This window comes from Strigops habroptila, chromosome 1, assembly GCF_004027225.2.
Source record: "Strigops habroptila isolate Jane chromosome 1, bStrHab1.2.pri, whole genome shotgun sequence".
Taxonomy (NCBI): Eukaryota; Metazoa; Chordata; class Aves; order Psittaciformes; family Psittacidae; genus Strigops; species Strigops habroptila.
In genome coordinates, this window is record NC_044277.2 from 61,606,098 (window position 1) to 61,619,874 (window position 13,777).

Here is a 13,777-nt window from a genome sequence, read left to right on the forward strand (position 1 = left end):
GGCAGGCCTGGTCGATCCAGTTCCACATAGAAGCAGCTGGCAGAAAAAGAGGCTGTGATGCCTACCATCTATAGTCTGAGACAGAGGATGTGAGTTCAGTGGCAGTCTCTGCTATGTGGGTTGTCAGCTATTTTCCTCATCTCCTATACTGCAGCTTCTGCATCCAAGGAGTGCACTCTAATCATGTGTGTCTGCGGACAGCATTGCAGGGTGCAAGGGACCGAAACAAAGTCCTTTTTTAGAAATGAAAGGGCAAGTCTTGTCAGAAGATGGAAGCTGAACACAGACAGCTTAAAACATATGGACCTCTCCTTGCCTGTAAATTGAGGATTATATGGACCTCTCCTTGCTTTTAAGTTGAGGATTAGTATTTTCCCATTCCCAGGAGATTTCTGAGGCCATATGTATTATGCTACTCAGGCATTACGGTAATAAGCATAGTATAAAGAGGTTTCAAATGCTAATACAAGTGACTATCTATGAAAGCATAAGTGCTGGAAGTGTTTTTATGGGTGCTTTGAAAAGCAGTTAATGACAAAGTGGCCAATCTGTTACATGGACAAGGGGTCTAAAGACCAGATGTCTTGATTTACTTCTCAGCTCCAGCTGCAAGATGTGTGAATAGGTTTCAGGCCATTCCTACAAAGGACTGAGAAGTTTCCTTGGAAGAACAGTAAGAGTGGCTGGTTCTTTTAGACTCTTCTAGGCCCTAATAGCCTGTTTCAATGAGGAGAAACATTTTATGTTTCTTGGTAAATTTTTGCATCTGAAGGATGTTTGGATTTGTCATTAGTCTTTTCTGATTTGAGAAGGCAGGCTACATGTTTATATGACTTACGCGGTTATGCTGGAGACTGAGTGCCATCTGATTGACGCTGGTGAGCCTGCTTACTGTCATTGTTACAAATAAATCTAATACAGCATCTGAGATGTTGTAATGGGTAGACAGTAATAGCAGCATGAGTAAGGATGAAGCACAGTGAGAAAAGCACACAGCAAAAGCCCTCCCTGGAAATATCATGGAGCATGTCCTCTTTGCATCCATACCTAAGCATGTGAAGGATGAGAAAGCAATGCCCAACACAGATTTGTCAAGGGCATATCATCCATAGCCAGCCTGACTGCCCTCTGTGTCAGAGTGCCTGGTATCCCAAGGGCTGTGGAAGCTTTCATAACAGAAAGAAAATAAAACGTCTCAAAGAAAGATGCTTGTAAAGAAGTTTGCAACTGTAAACAAAAGAAACAACTTCCTAATCTCTACAGTATTTAGGGAAATAGTCTGACCATGAAGGCTTGTCCTGGTTTTGACAAGGCTGCACATGGATAAATGCCTTGAAGCAACAGTGCCTTCAGCAATTAGTTTACTTTTATCATGGGAGGTGCCTGTAAGCTTCTGAACATCACCTATTTATGACAACACAATGCAAGCCTGAAGAAAAGGTTCATTGAATAGATCTGAATCCTTGTGGCGACTTCTTAAATGGGAAAGAAAGTGCTTTCCTATTTATAATGCTAAAGCTGCTGGGCAGGACATAGTAGAAGACTTAAATTAAATGTCAAATAATGAGGTAGTAACAATAAATAATGGAGAGATTTCTGTTGCCTTTGGTGGCTGTAGATAAGCCACTGGATAAACTATTTACTGCACGTAGGTTGGGCAGTCCTAGATGGATCATTCTGTCCTAGATGGATCAGCTATGTGTTTTGTTACTCGAATGAGTGAGCAGACTGGTGTGAGCCTGTGCTACCCACATCTGAAAGCCTTTATGGTCGCAGGCCCTATCTTTACTGTAAAGTAGCTGGGAACGTACCAAAGCTTCAAGAGCAATCCTGTCTCATCTCTTCTCCTTATGCAATACAGACCCATCCAATGCTCTAGCCTTCCCTACTTGCCTACATCATGTGTAACCTGTGATGGCGGCAGCATGCTCTGCAGATGGATATGCTCTTTGCAGGATGTCTAGTAGGAAGGGATGCTGTTCCATGATCCAGCAGGGCATTAACAGAGAGGGAATACGAGATGACAGGGTGCTGCACGTGTGCACATGGCACCAGTGTGTGTAAAAGCATTAATGTGGAGCTGGGATTCCTTTTTCAGGTCTCTCAAATTCTTTCCCTTTTTTGCCATTCCACCTTATTGGTTCAGAAATGATTTACTTCAGCCTTATAATATTCTCTCTTTCCTCCACCATTTCTGTTCCTCTCCAAAAGTCCCCAGACACTGTGAGACAGTCACAGGCTGGAGAATGGTTTTTTTGTCATTCAGGCCTGCTCTGTAGAACACTTTATCAATGCCTGGAACTAGCAGCAGAGGCTGCTGTGGGGATGGTTTACCCATATGTACAATCCCAAGGGCTGATACATCTGGAGGGAAGCAAGTGAGAGAGTTCCATGAGGAAATCCATGCAGGAGCAAAGGAAGGTTCCTTAGCAAAAGAGTTGCTGAACTTTCTGTCCAGTTTGCCGTTTGTGCACATCTCCTGAGTGTACTCTGACAGAACAAATGGACAGGCTCGCCCTAACTCATTCTATTGCCCTGAGACAAGCCTGATAATCCATGCTGGAGCCTGTCCTGAGGTAGCTGTCAGAGCTTGGTTAGACGTGTGGCGAAATCTTTCTTGGAAAAGGGTGAGTGAGCAGAAGGCAACTTTCACCTTCACATGAGGACATGGAAGAGGAAAAAGGGCATGGACAGAGGAAAAGGCATGACACGGACTCTTGTGTAACACTTGTTACTACCAGAGAAATAATAACTGCAGTCTTTCCAGATCATGGTGGTTCTGCATTCTGAGACCGTCTCCCACACTCCCTCAGCCTATCATAGCACCTGGTCTAAGTGGGGACAACAGGAGCTGTCAGGAGACACTATTCTGGAAAAAAAAAAAAAGTCTGTAGGACCTGATTAGTTGCAAGTGACCGCAAGGGGGAAGAAGCTGCTGGAAATTTCCCTGTCTGGACACCATGATCTAGTGATACCTAAATCTATCTGTTTCTTATGAGTATCTGTCCTTTATGCCCAGGCCCACACTTATTAGTCTGTTCGATTAAGACACTGGCGTGTGATGAGAGCATTGGAAAAAGGGGATGAGAGCATTGGAAAAAGGGAATGAGAGATGTTGTGGCCTCTGAAGAAAATAATTCAACAAGTCAACACAAGGGGTTGCTTCTTGGGCTCAAGAATCAGCATAGAAACATCAGTCCTGATGGCAGAGCATCCAGTAACTGTTTATTCCCCACAGAAGAGTGATATTTAGAAAGGTGTCCTAATGGAAAAGCCATGAAAAGTTCAGTTTTAATATCAGCAACTATTCTAAGTGAGAGTGTGAATTGGACATGCTTACAAAGTGCCAATGAAGCTGCTGAGAGGAGTAGGTGTCATGGGGAAAAAGAAGGATAAATGTGTAATATTTTCTTGCTTTTCTTCGGTACAGAGGAATAGGACTTGAAATCTTATTTGCTCAGCAAGATTTTGACACTTGTCAGTTCCTGCCATGGTTATGTCACAACTCATGTGAAAGTGAGTTTAATCAGCTTAAATGAGATGTCGTCTGAAAGTCTATGGATAACTTTCTGGCTGTAGGCCCACCTCCATTCATTTCTCCTGCTCTTTCCCTCTGTAGGGGTTGGAATATTCTTTGCAATTAGCAAAGGGAGTCTGTTACTGAGGGAATGCAAAAAACATTGCAAGGGGGAAAACTATCTTTATCCTTCCTGTCCCTGTGCACCAAGATGAGCACCAAGCACAGTATAATGGGCAATTTGAATATCTGGGGGAGGTGAGAGTTTCAAATCAGAACTTAGTTACTTTGCTCAGCTTGTAAAGATGTGCTGTGAGTCTGGCAAAGCCTTTCATTTCGCAAGCACATCAAGAATCAATTGCTTGGCCTTTTGTGCATTAATTCTTAACAGCACAGTTCTAGGGTGAACTTCGAGCCTAGAATCACTATGGTGGATGTAACACCTGCGAGAAGGAAACTCTTGTCTTGAAACCCACTGCGGGAGTCTATCAGACTCAGATCCTGCCTGAGTTCTGCTTAATGCCCTTAAAGGCGTTTAACTCACTGAAACTACAGCCTTTGTTATTTGTTCTAATCAACTTTCTATTGCCATTGTAAATGGCCTTGCTCTTTGCCTAGGTGAGAGAATTTGATATAAAAGGGTTCTAAAGAAGGAAGGGGAAAACTAGATGAATCCTACAGGTGAGAAAGAGGAGATTTGAATTAAGTTGTAAAAGGAGTTGATCTTCCTGCCTGTTTATCATCTGCTTATTATACAGAGGAGTTTCCATCCAAGCAGCTGCAATACTGTGTACGAATATCAGACTACCAGGAACCATTTTTTCCGCATTCGTACCATGGTAATCGGAAAAAGTCTCACAGATCCTAGTGCATTGTAGATTTAATCTTTCTTTCACTCTTCTATATGGCTTTCACATAAGAGAATAGCATCTTGGTGCCACATACAATTACATGAAGCATTAATCACAATAGGTAGCAACCTCTGCTTCTTGCACATGGTGACCGTGCAGTCCATTCTAGGATGAAACCAGCTGAGACGAGAAAAACAATTTCCTGAGTATTTCATAATAAGAAGGTGCCTCTTGTATCATAATAATAAAGACATAAAGAGGTGGAGGAAATGAAATGCAATAAAAGTAAACAGTGAGTGTATTGCATGTGTGGAGAGAGAAAGAGAGAGAGAGCAAACACAAGGTATCAATGCCAATATTATCACTACTTATCACAGTGTGAATCTGGACTTGAGGTGTAACTGCTCACGGCACTATATAGCTTGGGTTTAGTGTGTTTCTTCCTTTCTTCTGAACCACTCTTCAGCAAGCACAAAACACTTACAATGTTGCTTGCAGATAAAAATTATTTCATGGTCGGCAACTCAAAGTGATGTTATATCAGGTTCTAGACAAAGATATGAAGGATATTACTTTACCCAGCTGAGTTCATAAGAAGATTTCTATTAAATATTTTCTTAAATCAGAATGTATTTATCTGCTTTGAATTTGGGCAAAGAGTCTGTGCCTTCCTTCAGTTCATTAAAACAAATCAAATACATGTACACACGTATATAAATTCTGATTCCTATTACTGTGAAGAAAATTATATGTCATTTCTTGTATATCTATACTCATTGCTGTTACTCCAAGTTTGTTCTTTAAGAAACGAATGTGGTTAGGGCCTATTTTGTGTCTAATTGAGAAAAATGCCTTTTAGGAGACTGGTTCAAGGAGGAATCCACCTACTCTGGGGAAAAGCACATTTCTTGCTGGAAGTCCTGCCTTTGTTATGATTGCATGTGGAAGTCTTTGTTTCTCCTGAGTCTCAGCTTGAAGAAGCTCCTGGCACAGAGTGTTTTATTTTAGGCCTTTGCATATCTTTCTAATCCTTTTTATTTGCTATTTATTTTAATCTGTCAGTGATTGCTTTGTGTTCAGTGGGTCTGCTTCTTCAAAATGGATCTTTCTTCATTGAAATCAGCTGCTCTTTTGCTTACAGTGGTCTCAGGATTCACTTTCTCTTGACCTCTTATATGAATTGGCAGAACAATGAATCATTTATTGGTAACTGCAAGATCTGAAACAGTCTCGTTTGCTCAGCTACAGAATTTTGCTTTAAATTATTTTTGGGGACAATATTCATGCTTGGACCCAAATAAAAAATCAAGGATTCTACAAATATGGGTATTGGCTTCTTTGCAGCTTAGAGGAAGGAATGTTAATGCTTAATCATTCCCATGACATGGATGCATGTTCTCTAATCCTTCTGGACTGACATCTATTAAATTTTTTTAAATCCACTTCTACAATCATTGCTGAGATGCTTAGTTTGAGATGACCACAGTTGGTATTTTTTCAAATTGTATTTTAGAGAACCTGTTCACCTGCATGAGCCAGAGTTTGTGTTATCTAATTTTAGTGAAATGGGTATATAATCACAATATCTTTCTTTTTACAAATACAGAAGTTTTCAAATCTGCAGGGTTAAACGACCATGTTAGATTAATGGCAAGTGCCCTTAGTCACTGCAGAGATCATTTTTAATTTAATTCTAATTAATAACTGCTTCAGCCTCTAGAAATGTAGCCCCACTAATACCCCCATAGCCCCCAAGTCCTAAGAACAGACTTCCCTTTAAGAATATATAGGCAAAAAGTAAACTTATGTCAACATTTTTATCACTGGGCGGGGCAGCCTGGACTGGGCCTTTCTCACTCAGAAAGTCAGATCTCCACAGTGGGTTTGTATATATGCAAAGTACTTAGAGACTTGAGCATCCCAGATTATTTATGACATACGGCAGGAACGCAAGCTGGGGAATTTTACTGTCACCTGTCATGAACTTTCATATAGCTTTAGTGATCAAAAATTCATAGATGAAGTTTCACAATACCGTTCACTTTATTCACAGTATGTCACAGATTGGTAGCTTAATTTAAAAGTGCCAATTTCTTGTCTTGAATTCATGCTGAAGTGTTAGAAGAATACTTCTATGCAGAAAATTAGATGCTGCTGCAATAGGTGACAGAGCATGCTCTCCTTTAAGTATTATTAAAATAGACACTAGCACTGGATGAATTAAACATCCCCTTTCAGCAGAATTCTTTTGGTGTATTGCTGTTTATGACGATGCATTGATTTTCCCTGGGACAGGAACACTTTCAGGAAGGGAGTTGTCTTTTTCACGTTCTTTAACCACTGCATGTGCTTTTTGGGTGTCTTCTTGATCCATTTTTTCATGGTTTGGGATACTTAAGGATACGGCTTCTGCCTAAGAACAGAAGAGGTCTAAATATGGATCTAAGATCAAATTGTATTTATACGTTTTCAGCAGCATCTGGAAGCAGATGCTTATGTCTAGTATTATTTGTATGTTATCTAATACAGTTTCCAGTTCCTAAGCACCAGTTATTGATGGACTTTCTAAGCAATGACTGTATTTGGACCATCAATTTTAAATCTACCTATTTGTCTAACCATTTTTTGAATCTACTTTTGGCTTTTAGTGTTATTTTAGCATGAAGAAAAATAGTTCCCACAATGTAATCGTGCTGCGAGGAATAAGACTTTATGGTTTTTGTTTTACTCTGCAGTAAGCCTGTAGAACCTGTAGTCTAGTGCTAATGTTAAACCTGTGTCATCATGCAGAGGAGAAAGCAGCATAATCAACAGAACCAGGAAAAAAAAGACAATTGTATTTTCCTATCTAGTGTTTCTTTTTATTTTGCTGCTAGGTATCTGCACAAGCACAAGTTTAACACAGAAGCATGACGTTGTGTTTGCTACATGTAAAGCGAAGAACAGGTTGAAACCTGGGAAGCAGTAGCCAATAATCCCCATTCATACAACGATATGCAGTGGGTCCCTCCAGAGGCTTTCTTCCCATTTTGTTCCCATGCTTCAAGCAGGAATAAATAGTCCTGTTAGTACCACTTCCAGATCCCAGTTTCAGACCACTGGGACTTCTCACAGTGCCAGAATATAGCCATCATAGATAAATGGAATTAACTGATTGTTCAATTGCTGAGGACAGTGCACATGGAAGGGGTTTTTTTTTAATTCCTTGGACAGCTCCTCCCAAGCCAGTCAGACCCCAGCATGTACTGCTGCTTGCGATTATTCTGCCTAAAGTGTGGGGTTTATATTTATCTTTGATATCTTTGGTTCTTGTAGGCTCAATCTTCTAGACTGCCCAGACTTCCATCTACGATAGTTCTACTTTCTGGCACATATATATCTCCTCCCAGCCTGCTGTTACATGCAAACTTGGTGATGGTCTTTCAATACCATTATCCAGATGGTTAACAAAGATGTTGAATACTATTGGACCAAATAGTGACTTCTGAGGTACACCACTCATATTCTTCGGCCAGGGTCCATCCTCCTGGTCAAAGCAGGGTCAGCTAGGAGATCTGACCAGGCTGCTCAAGGCTTTACTGCGTCAAGTCATGAAAACCTACAAAGATGGAGACTGTGCTCCATGTCTGGGCAGCTGATTTCATGGGTTGTCTGGTCTCATGGTGACCAGAAGTTTCTCCTAATATCCGACTGGAACCTTCCTTGATTTGATACATGCCCTTTGTCTCTTGTCATCCTGTGAGGCACCAGGGTGAAGAGCCTTGCTCCTTTCCAGTAACCAGTTTACAAGAACTAGAAGGCTGCTATAAACAATCCTACTTCCCTCAGCCTCTCCTAACAGGTCACATGCTACTCTTTGACCAGGTTCTTTTACGTATTCCATGCATGAAGGATTTAATGTTTAACACCAAGCCTACTGTTTTTTAAAGTTATATTATATGGGATTTTGATCTATCAGAGCAATACAGCAATGTACTTAAATCACAACTCAAGTACAAATCATACTTGGGAGAGTTTTGCCACTGTAATGTGCAGTTGAGTCACAATACAAATGTGATTCCATTACTAATCTCTATAATACATTCACCATCATGATGATGGGTGTTCCCACCCTCTGGGAAGGAACATGTGGGTTGAAAGTCACTCAAGCCTGAGTTCTCTTCAGAGTTCTTCCTGTTTGCTGTTTGCATTTTATACTCTATATTGGGCTAACCCGTGCTGGTATATTTCCATTCTTTTTATTAACTTGGGGACCAACAGTTACACAGCCAGTTGATTCACACAGCTGATACAGCCATTTGCCTAGAGCAAAGGCTGCCTTCTGATTCCCTTTCTGTTGAGGTAAGTTCACAGCTGTGCAACAGCTATGCTTGGCAATTCACACATCCTGACATCTCCAGACCTGCCTGGCTCACCTTGTCTGAATATTGTGGGATGCCTACCTTGTTATTACACACTGGTCCTGGCTCCCTGCCCCTTAGTGACCAAATGGCCCTTCCTGCTCCCTGACAGTCTAACTCTATCCTGACTGGATCTGGACAGGCAGGGAGAAGCAAGAGAAAGGATTGAGAGGAGGGAAACTGATACAGCTGGGGATTGAGGTGGTTCTGGATTTTTTTCCTGGCCTATATGAGTGCTGGTTCCTCCACCAGCACAAAAAATGGCTTAATTCTTCCTGACTGCTGATGAGCCCCCACTAGAACATCAGGTATCTTCATTCATCTGCTGCACTACCTGCGCTGCCCCTGTAGGAGCTTTTACTTGGATCTCACTCACCTTGGTGGGAGGCTCATACGTCCTGCTAGGCTCCAGTCACTAGGTCCCTCTGAGCAGTTCTTTGCCATGTTAGTTGGCTTTGTTTTTTAAAGGGTGAAGGAGGCAAATAGGTCTGTCTCATGTCAGGTGCTAGAAGAGGGGTGCCAATGAGAGATACCTGATAGGTTTTGTGTTTTCATATTTCTTTGTCCTCTTGTCCTGCGTTCCTACAGGAGCTGATGGTCAGAATCTTTTCCTGCAGTTAATCGTTACTAGGTTTGTTCGTTATTTCACACAGCACCTCGTTCTGCTGTAGGTTTATTTACAGGGCTAAACCTAGGCGAGGATCAAGATTAAAAAAGAGTAAATCAAAGAAGGAGTGATACTTTTGTGATCTGTTTTACACACTTGCAAATACTTACAGACACAACTAAGAATTATGCTTTCTTCGTTTGTTTTGTTCATTTGTTTGGTTTTTACTTTTGCCTGGGAATAACAGAAGAGGGCTTCTCAATTTCTTGTCTTTTACAAATCTTGCTATACAGTGTAGGAATTCCATGTATAATTGTGAGGGGAAAAGTTCACTAAATACAGTATGATATGTGCCTGTAGTTGTAGTGTAGGTTGTTCGGAGGCTCATTTCCCAGCAATTGATTATCTTACATAAGGGTTTGAAAACTTATTCGTTTCTCCATGTAAAACAACTCCAACCAATTTCTATTTTCATTTCCTCAATCGTTGTATTCTTCTTCTCTTTCAGTGCACAGGAATTGGAGCCATAAAGATACCATGATGTTAATAGATTTGTTTCAGAGTTTACGAGGTCAAACTTGTTGGTCTTCCCATATGACTAAAACTGTAAAAATCTGGAACCACCCCAGTTTATCTTGGGCATAAAATAAATGCCACTGAAGAACTGCACATCAATAAATTTCCTCTGATTTATTTCTTATTGGGTAACATGTTCTACTTTCTCCATAAAAGCAGATAAAGGTAACTGTAATTAAAATGTCTATTTCCTTCTCTACTATTTGTGTTAACATTCATGCTATTGCATATACTCCTTTCATAATACTATAATTTTTCAGTATTCTACAGTTATTGTTTCATTAAAAATACCCCTGCGATATTAACTGTATAATAAATTACAATTCAAAATAAATTTTGCCATTTCATCCATGAGAAAGAATAATAAAGCCATAATAAAAAGGAATAAAGTTTAGCAATATGATAATGTAGCATGAGGTTTTTATAGACTCCATGTGAACGTTAAAATCTATAAATTTTTTATATTGTGTAAAATTGTAAAAAATAGTAATGAAGGGGCGAGGAGAGATAAAAAAGCAGCATTAGCAGGCTGGTTTAACCCTGAAATTGGTAGCTTTCCCCTTGGTTTTTTTTTTAACAATCTGAAAAGAGTGCATAAAAATTATATATATGAAATTGTTTGTAGCTTTTCTTATTTACTACGGGTATTAATTTAAAGGTAAATTGAAGAAAGAAAACTGTGGGTTTCCACTTTCCAGCCCACAGTATTGGTAAGTGAAGAAACTCTAAAGCCTGATCATCTCTCTCCTTGCCTTCCTTTGTTCACATCAGTACGTACCCTGCCCTTGTTTGTCCAACTGCTTTAAACTACTTCTTTGTTTGGCTTTTTTAATATATCTGGGTTGTAATTGAAGGTAGAAGGATGTGCAAATATGGGAAGGAGAGGATAGGACATGAATTCCTCCTTGAAACCATTTTCTTGTTGCATCATCCTTCACATTACACTGGTGGGATATGAATTTAAAACCTTAATTTTCTTGTAGGCTAATGTCCTGGGTTCAGCACATTAGCAGTCATTTCTCTCCTTCTTAGTAGCTGGTGCAGTGCTGTGGTTTTGACTTTCAGCCTGGGAACAACGCTGATAACACCAACGTTTTTAGTTGTTGCTAAGTAATGTTTACTCTGACCAAGGGCTTTCTCAGTCTCATGCTTTGCCAGGGAGGAGGGGAAGCCGGGAGGAAGCAGAGACAGGACATCTGACCCAAACTGGCCAAAGGGGTATTCCATACCACAGCATGTCATGCCCAGCATATAAACTGGGGGCAGTTACCCGGAAGGCCCAGATCACTGCTCGGGTTGGGCTGGGTATCGGTCTGCGGGAGGTGAGCAATTGTATCCTCTCCCCTTGTTATTTCCCTTACCATTGTTATTATTGTTGGTAGTAGTGGTGATTTTGTATTATACCTTGGTTACTGGACTGCTCTTATCTCAACCCGTGGGAGTTACATTCTTCCGATTCTCCTCCCCATCCCTCTGGGAGCAGGGGGAGGAGGAAGGGGGGAAGTGAGTGGGCGGCTGCGTGGTTCCGAGTTACCGGCTGGGCTCAAACCACGACAGCCAATTATAATTTATTGAATTGTACTAGTCCAATACTTAATATTTCTTTGGACAGCAGATTGCACAAGGCGTTTGCAATTTGATTTAAATAAAACTCTCTTTTAAAGAAATTTTTATTTAAATAAAGGAGAGAGGAGGAAAGATACACACAAAGAATATGGATTTCTAAATCAGGTTCAAAACAGGTACAAATAATTATTGCTTTAAAAACCTGCCATTTTAGAAACTCAACACCAGCAAGCCTTGTTTTCTTGTATTATGTTGGTCTAGAGACAGCACACCAAAATGTACTTGATATCCCCTACAATATGCTGATGTGTAAAATATGGGGGCACTTGTTGTCATCCCGTGATGGAGATGCTTCTTTTTAATTGACAGGAGGTTCATCACTGACAAGGACACCCTATGTAATTAAGATTCTTGTTGGATTTCCAAAAAGGAGGAGAGGAAGTAGAAAGGAAACAAAGCCACACTGGCATAAAATCAGGAACCGAGTGCTTGCACTTCTGAAACAGTAAGTTTCTTTCTTCTGTAAACCTAAACTTTTGTTTTATTTTGTGGGTCTTTAAAACAGCAGTAGTGAAATGACAGTTTGGGACTAGATGAAGAGATGCTGAAGAGAACGTATCAATGAGTCACTGCATAATCTGAAAGCATTTAAGGACAACCACAGCTTTAATCTAAAAGGCTACAGCTCTGAGACCCTATGCAGTATTAGAACATAGTTAGCTTTCCTCATGCACAGCAGTACCACCCAGCAGCTTAAGACAGAAAATTAAGATAAGTGCTGGACACAGCAAAAATCCAGCATTACTGAGGATGAAGCAAGCAGGACGCAGATCAGCCCCTGGCTGTTCTCTGTTGTGAGAGTCTTGCTCTTGCTGCTCTCTGGCAGTAGCTGAGCCCTTCTCAGGCCCTGGACTGAGTACCACGGAGCCTGGCCCTCAGACTTAAGCCAGGGCTTGCCCCCACAGCCTCCTTGCGGCTATGTGTCATAAAACGTGGCCCCAAGGCCACCCGACGGGGCCCAAGCCCTTGACCAAAAACCCACCAAGCTCAGGGCTTGGGATGGCCCAAGGTACCTGTCAGGAAGCAGCGAGACTGGGGCTGCTTTGCAAGGAATGACAGTCAAAAGGTGAAGGAGATCACATCACTGACCAGGGCTCAGTATCCAAGCAGGAAAATTCTATTGACAGTCCCAGTGGTCACCAGGAGATGGCAGGTCAAGTCAAGTCCGAGTGCAATCCATGAAATCCAGTCAACAGCAGCTGCAGGGCATAAGGCTAGGCACATGCCAGGCAGTAGCACGGCTCAGGAAAGGGCTGGTGGCCACAGTTCAAGCACAGAGGGAGCTACCCCTGCAGTTATGCTGGTAAGTGGCACTGGTGTGTACCTTAGGCTCCATGTTAACTCCAGTGCAACCTGGAGAGGAGAATGTAACATAAACTAAGCAACCAGAGGAACTGGCTCCAACCAGCTTGCACCTTCTAACTGGAGCTTAAAACGCAGGCCAAACACGTCTTGAAGGTGATAACATCAATGACTATAGATTATTTTAACACTCTCTCCAGGCCCTTCAGTCACTCATTGCTACACTCATCCTGAAAAAGGTGCACAAAGATTTAGGAAAACTTTTAAGGGGTGGGAAAGGAGCACAGTTGCAGGAACAGGCAAGAGATGATAGACTAAGGCTTGCCAGTTCTTCTGACATGAACAGAAATGTTGGAAATAGGGCCTGTGAGACCACCTGCTCCCAACTGATAATGAATAAGCATTATAGCATCCCAACTTCCTGGTTAAAGACAAGGACAGACTTTGTGGGGTTTTGTTCATTTTAAGTAAAAGCCTACTACTGAGACCTAGGTTACAGTCCTAAACAGGAAGACTGGCCTCTTTGCTGTGAAGTACTAAATGTGTAAATGCCTGAAACTATTTTAAATACAAATTGCAGAATTCAGACTACAAAGTTGCATTTTATAGATAAAATGTGATTTTAAAGAATGAGAAAGTCAAATTACTGTCATACATGCAGTCATTGCATTAGGAGGAAAGTATCCCCCCAGCCAAATTATTCCTAAAAGTTACACCAAGAAGTTACCACTAAAACAGGCAAAATAAAATGCCTTTATTGTCTGCTCTGGGTTAACAACTTTTTTAAGTGCGCCATCATTTAGAATGAAATGTTAAATAGAGGGGATATCATTCAAGTCTCTACAAACCAGGATGTCTCAAAGTAAAATTACACCCTCAGGGACTGCAGATACCTGCA

The 13,777-nt window shown here is 41.1% G+C and overlaps 1 long non-coding RNA gene across 1 annotated transcript; it reads left to right on the top strand.

Moving 5' to 3' along the window:
- The first annotated feature begins 214 nt into the window (after positions 1 to 214).
- Positions 215 to 10,150, top strand: LOC115604849. The gene is made up of 3 exons (XR_003990426.1): positions 215 to 318; positions 5,449 to 5,574; positions 9,884 to 10,150. It is a non-coding gene; the product is annotated as an uncharacterized LOC115604849 (long non-coding RNA).
- The last annotated feature ends 3,627 nt before the right edge of the window (positions 10,151 to 13,777 follow it).